Below are 7,140 nucleotides of genomic sequence, written 5' to 3' on the forward strand. Positions count from 1 at the left end.
TCAAAATCCCCAGCCTTGGTTTCACTTGATTTTGTTGTTGTTGTTATTGATAAATATTGGGTCATACACAAGGCACTTGTCAGAGCCTTTGGCTCAATCTCGCAGCTGCAGCTCCTAGCGGGGCGTTTGAGTCGAGTCCTAGGAACTGGAGGGATTTACTGGGAGAAGAATTGCACATTCTCTGCTCCTTCAGTTGCAGAGATGGTCTTTTAAAATCCCATGTCCTGCCTGCCTGCTGTCACGTTTATTTCTTGATTTGTTGAGATTTGCGAACCCTGGGTGGATGCTTGTGTCTTTTAAGTGTATCTTTTTATTGAAATTGTCTTTTTAAAAAAAAAAGGAGGGAGAAACTATTGATTCCAGTCCTCTAGGTATATCTGAAACCGAAAAGAACATAGGCCAGTAGACAGATAATTGTAATTACGGCTGGGTCGAGGTTGCCGGGCGGTGGTGGTTGGGTAGATGGGACATTTGGGGGTTGTGTAATTGGAGTAATATATACAGTTTATCTTTCGGCTGTGCTGTGCATACTCTTTCCCTTGATACATATTCCACATAAACTGAACCCATGATCGGCTTGTCTCGGCATGTTTAAAGCTCCAGACACCCAACAGTATCATTACAGGAAAGAGACAAAACCCCCAAAGACTCCAGGCAGGGAGACGGCTGCCTTTGGGGTGAATGGGGAATTTGTCTTGGCGTTGGACTTTTCGGGTAAGCGCACCCACTGGCTCAGACTGCCTGGCAGCCAGAGTTCAGGTCTTCCCCGCGCTGAAGTGCAGGGAGGGGGTGGGGGGAGGGGTGGGGAAAGAAACAGCTGATTTTTGACATTTCAAAGGGACTCTTTCTATTTATCACTGTTACCGAAGTGTACGTTACTGGAGAAACAACAAAACAAGCATAGAGCTGCAATTTTCAAGAAAATAGGATCCCCAAATATAAAAATAAAAAAGTAGCAGATAAGATGTATAATTCAATCAAATTACACAAAATTGCTTGAAAATCCAGAACAGTAGCGATCCATTATGCCTCTGTTTTATTAGTGACAAGTACAATTACTCTAAAATAAAGAACACTGGTGAATATATAATTGGCTGTAATCATGTTAGTGTTTGAATAAAAATGACGGGAACATTTAACACTTTGACAACAAAATGTTCAGAAATAACTTATTTATTCAAACAGTTTTTATTTTCCACCAAGTGAAGGAGAAACACAGTTTGCTTAGGAAAATCAATGACTTTTCCCTATAATAAATAAATATCCAAAAGGGGGGAAAAACAGCCCCACACCTCTATATTATTACTATTATTATTATTTTTTTTAACCAGCAAGAAGCTTAATCCTGTGTTTGGAGTCAGCACCCGCCTGTTGTTGCGTACCAACATCCGCCACCTAGAGGAAGAGGTCTGCAGCTCACCCAACGCCAACCCGTTTTCCCGCGGTGACCTCGGGAATCAAACTTAATATTCCTTTGCAAATCGCTCTTCAAACTAACTCCCCCCTCCCACACCCCCTCACATCCCCTTCCGCCCTACAACATCGTCACAATATTTTCTTAGTAATTGCTCCGTGCAGTTGACGGAAGCGCCAAGCCTCCGGCAGCGCGGTGCTCTCCCAGCAAAGCGCCAGAGCGCCTTGGGAAGCAGGTCAGGGAATATTTGGGTCTGCGGCGATAATCCATCTTTATCCAAAATCCGTCCAGAGCAGCCTGAATTCGGGTCTCCTAGAGCCACGTCTGATGCCGACACCACCACATCCCAGTGCTCTTTTAGGGCTTCCTCAGAGAAAACAGCCCGGATGCCTCTGTCGGCCAGTTGCTTACCGCGGGGTTTCCCCCGACTTCTCCTCAGTCCACGCTCCCCTCCGCCCCCAAACACGAAGGTCTGAGGTGCCGGTTCCCTCTAATTAGTTCTCCCAGCCCAAAGGGGCCTTTGATTTTCCATACGGGTTGCTTGATGTACCGAGGTAAAGGCATTAGAGGGGAGGCTGGGTTTGGAGGGGTGACCCTTGTGGCCTGGGAGAGCAGCCCAGGAGAAAGCCCAGGTCTTCACACTGAGTCCTGGAGTTTCGAGAAACTTCCACAGTGCGCGGGGAACATCTGAGGCTGGGCCCACAAGGACAAGGGGCCTTCCCGCATTTTAGTCTCGGTGGATCCTATCGGCTTCTTGCGCAGAAAAAGCCAACCTCGCTCCCGGTCCTTGCCCGGCTGCTCCCTGGCTCCTTTCTTGGAGAAAGGAGATGCTAAGGCAGGGTAAAGGGGTTTTGGAAAGAAAAGGAACCAGGGCGATCCGTGCGCTCCACGACTGGCTGATCCCGAGCAAGCTGCCAGTTGACCTCCGCGCGCCGGCTTTCAGGCATTTCTACCCCTCCCCCCACCCGTCCAAAGTTTTGTTTTGTTTTGCTTTATGTATCAAGAACACTGTTCAGGCTGAAAATCTGCTAGAAAGGCAGGGAAGGAACAAGCAAGGTTAATTCGTTTTAGGGGAGAAAGAAAACCCATAAATAATTGGAATTCAATTGGGTGTAATTTCATCAGTTTCCCCTTCTCTCTTTTCTTCCTTCTTGTTTTCTCTCCTTCCCCTTCCGTCTTCTCCCCCCACCCCGTCCCTTGTCCCTATCCACAGTCCTGTCGGTATCCCTATCCCGGTCTCTCTGGGTGTAAGAGAAAAGAGGCAGCTTGAAAGGGGTGGAGGTAACCATTTTTGTGCAGAGTTCCAGAACCGCCTCGTCTGTTCTCCGGCCCAACGCGGGAGTTTAAAGGAGGCATCTCGGGGTTGACTCCTTCTGTCCCCTCTCCCAGTGGGGACCGCAGAACCTTGGACTAAGAAGCCTTTTTCATACTGTGGAAATTATTATTTTTTTAATATAGTTGAAAGAAGTGTGTGTTTGTGTGTATAATATATAAAAGAACCAGCCTCTAAAACTGATGACCCAGTCTGTACACACGCCTCGCCCCAGGGAATGAGACTCGCCCCCAAAACTCACTCCACCCAAGCCCTAAGAACTTAAACCCTCAGAAATGTTTCATTTTGTTTTTGGTAAAAACTGGCGCTTCCCCTCTCAAATGCCAGGTCTATCATTGCGCTCCCGCACCATATTAACCGGCGATGTTAGCCTTCCCCTACGTGTTTAGGCTGCTAATGCGGGCCACTTAACGCACAAAAATGCTCGTCTGTGGAGATTTTCCCAAGGCTGGTCGCGGTGCTGGCTCCTTTTTCTTTTCTTTTCAGGCGCGTCCATTCCTCCCTCCCCCTCTGGGGACTGTAAAAGAGGGTCCAACAAGTTTGAGCGGGTGTGTGAGAGCCCTCTCCTCTATCTCCTGCCTGTCAACCCACCCAAGGGGTTGTGAATTTTTGGTTTTCCCTTAGGAGCAGGAATAAATTGGAAGCTTCAGCCATGGCACTTGGCTGCCTCTGTCAGTTAACTTGCCTTCATCTCTCCTTTCTTCCTCCTCACTTCAGTCTGTGAAAGCAGTCTTGAGCTGCTTTCACAGCTGCCTCTATCCTTCTTAGCTCTAGCCTTCTCAGGAAAACTCTACTGGTTTTCTTTTGCTGATGGCTGGAAAGCCGGGTTGGGGATGCTCTCTGTAGAGGATTGTTTGTGTGCCGTGGATGTTTGTCTAGTTTTAATAACTTTATGGAGGAGACTCTCTGAAGGAGGGAATCACCTGAACTTCGATGATGGCTTTTGTCATGTTCTCTCACTCTTTTAAAGTCTGGCCTGGGAAAATCGTATGTTCTCACGATTCATCTGGATCCAGTTTCCAAGGAGAAGGCCATTGGGGAGAAAATAAAACAAAACTAACTTTATATGTAGAAAGTATTATTCATTGGGTTTTGATTTAAAAAGATGATTGTTTTCATCGCTTCCATCAGGAACATTTTTGCTTTTTAAAAGCCTTTGAAGTATAGACAGGAAAGCAGAGTTTTAAAACTCTGGCTCTACTGGTCTCTTCCTATGGATCCTTAGGCAAATTACTTCAGTTTTCTAGTTCTTTCTCTCTTCATCTGAGAAACAAGTGATCTGCATTCATTAATATATAAAATAGCATCCACTTACCAAAATATCAACCGCAATAAAAACAATACCCAAAATCATAAGATTTTTTTTTTTTGGAAAGCTGGAAGAAAATCTGATTCAAACGACAGCAGCGACATCTAGTGACCGTAATAATCAATAGTAGTGATGAAAGTGTGGGTTAGTTTACTGAGGAATGGGTTTTCACAGGAGAGAGAGACACCGTGCTTTTTCTAATTAATCTTGATTGTCTGGAAAACAGTACTCTCTTGATATCAAAGGATGTTTCACTGAGTTTATATTATGATAATAATATAGAGAAAGGAAAAGATGTTTATCTCAAGTGTCTGCACACAAGACAATTGCAATTTGCAAGAATATTCTTGTAATGTTTTAAATTCCATGTCAGGAGACTAGTTCTAAAAAATAATTTTGTAGATTGTACTTTATTTAACCAACTTTCCAAATTATAATCAAATGTATTAATGCACAAATACTTAGTAAAATTGGAAAAGGAAGAAATTCCTGAGATTTCATTTGGTCTGGACCCACCATTTAGTTGATTTGAGATTGCTGTCTAGTCAATATTAGAAAACAGATTAAAGATAACCTCTCCTTCAAGTTATCACATATGTGCTCTGCCCATATTATCTTAGTTCAAGATATTCTGAAGTTCAGAGACACGGGATCCCCACTTCCAGATGGACACCACCTCCCTTTTTTATAGCAAAGATGAAATGGAATATCTAGCCACTGGTGAGGTCTTAACAATGGTAGAGACTTAGCAATGGCCCAAGACTTTTCGTAATAACAATTTTCGCATTTTCTTGGCATTTAACAATTTAGACAGAGGTAACAGAAGAACTCATCTCCTTCCCGATGACTTTGTAAATCGGCCGTGTGTGTGGGCGTGGCTTGTGCATGTACTCACTGAAGCATGCGTGTGTTTAATTTCCTATTAGCAAAGCAGCTGATGACTGCTGGAATACAGGGGTCCATGGTTTGTAGCTTTAAAGGAAGCCAATTTTTTAATTCTCTTTTATTATTGAACAGCTCCTTCTGTGCCTTTATTATGGCGTTTGGTCATTGAGTGGCATTTTAGCTATTTTGGCCATGTAGTATTTTAAACTAATGAGATAACTGGACTTGCTGTTAATACCTTGGAGAATCTGAACTCGTCACACAGCTTCTCTTGACCTTAGTTTCCTCCCATACAAAAGGAGAAAGTTGAACTCTCCATTGTCCCTTGTAGGTCAAAAGAGCTATAAGTTATCATGAACCCGCATTTGGGAAGATTCTCTGTTGGTGTCTCTGTTGTCATTTGTGACTCTCCAATGCCAATTCTGAATTTTCAAGTTAGGCATCTCATCAGAAATAAGAAATGAAAGAACTGACAAAATTTTCTTCGTCATGTCCCTCCCATCTTTGCCTTTGTTTGATTTAAAAAATGACGCAAATTGGGGCACCTGTTTGGCTCAGTTGGCTATAAGCATCAGACTCTTGGTTTCAGCTCAGGTCATGATCACATGGTTCATGAGTTTGAGCTCCTCATCAGGCTCTGTGTTGATAGGCTGATAGCACAGAGCCTGCTTGGAATTCTCTCTCTCCTCTCTCTACCCCTCTGCTGCTCTCTCTCTCTTTCCAAATAAATAAACTTTAAAAAATAAAATTACAAAACTCTTAGATTTTCCAGTTAACATTCACTCAGGCATTGGCATGCACTCAGCTCTCTCTTGCTGTCCATCCAGAAAAATCACAGCATAGGAATGGGACTAAACTGAACACAAAGCTGAGGCAGCTGTATTTGAGTTTTTCTAACATGTTCCCATATCCTTAGAGTAATGATTATTATTACTATTAATTTTTTGGAGAAAGGGGGAACAGAGCCAAAGTATTCTGGCTGCAAACAGCCCACATTTCCTCCCTGCTTCTGTGGCCCTATGAATAAATTCCTTCAGGAGGTGGCAGTAAAATATCTCCCACTTCTATCTGGCTTGGAACATCATTATACACATTTAGCAAGACTGTTAACAAGAGGCAAATATTACTCCATGAAGCAAATACACTCATCGTTTAATATGAGTCCCACTCAGGAGGAATACATATACAAGAAAAATTAGAACCCTCCTGACCTGGATTGAAAGAAAGAACAAGGTTCATTACAATTAAAGTTCTGAGTCTCCCAAAGGTTTAGTTTTTAGATGCTTTTCTGTTGTTCTCTAAGTATCTTCCTGCTCTTCTTACTACTCGGACTGGTGATAAAATACTGAGTATTTGTATAAAATTAACAAGGCATGCTTTCTTCTGTGAATTCCTTTTAGACCCCATAGAACAGATAGATATTATTTTATTTTACAAGTAAGGAAACTGGGGAGCCTGGTGGCTCAGTCGGTTAAGTGGCTAACTCTTGGTTTTGGCTCAGGTCATGATCCTAGGGTCAAGGGATCGAGCCCCGTGTCAGGCTCCCACTAAGCATGGAGACTGTTTTAGATTCTCTCTCTCTCTCTCTCTCTCTCTCACCCCTTCTTTTGCCCCCCTTGCACACTCTCTCAAGTTAAAAAAAAAATAAAAGAGAAGAAACTGACCTAGAGAGGCCACCTAGGTGACCTAAGCTCATATCACTAGACACAGAAAAGGAACATGAATCCTGGCCTTGGAGAAGGTGCATGTCACTCTTGGTTGTCCATAGGGTGGGGGCCCTCACAGTGAGACCAGGGTAACTGATTGAACCTGCTGCCATTTGTTAGGGCTCACAAAGATTCCACCATACATATTTGAGAAGTTTCAGCTTTTGGAGGATTCTAGGGACCGCTTGTAATGAGAGAGAGCCTGTGCTTGCTACTCTTCATTCATGTATGATTTTATCCTCCTAATGTTATATTCTTAATATAGTATTTATATTTTCTACAGGAGAGGTCATCTTTCCAAAAATATGATACTTAATCTTGTTAACGATCTTGGGGATTCAAGATTTTGGTTAGAATGAGTGCAAGGTATCATCTGTTTCAGCAGCTCTGGAGAGAGATCACTCTCTGAATCAATGGCTCCTGGGACTTGTGCTTAATTGGAGTCCAGATTATCCTGAGTATGCTGGCATTGTTTCCTGCCCATCTCTCTTGC

The sequence above is a fragment of the Suricata suricatta genome, chromosome 9 (assembly GCF_006229205.1).
Source record: "Suricata suricatta isolate VVHF042 chromosome 9, meerkat_22Aug2017_6uvM2_HiC, whole genome shotgun sequence".
Classification (NCBI taxonomy): Eukaryota; Metazoa; Chordata; class Mammalia; order Carnivora; family Herpestidae; genus Suricata; species Suricata suricatta.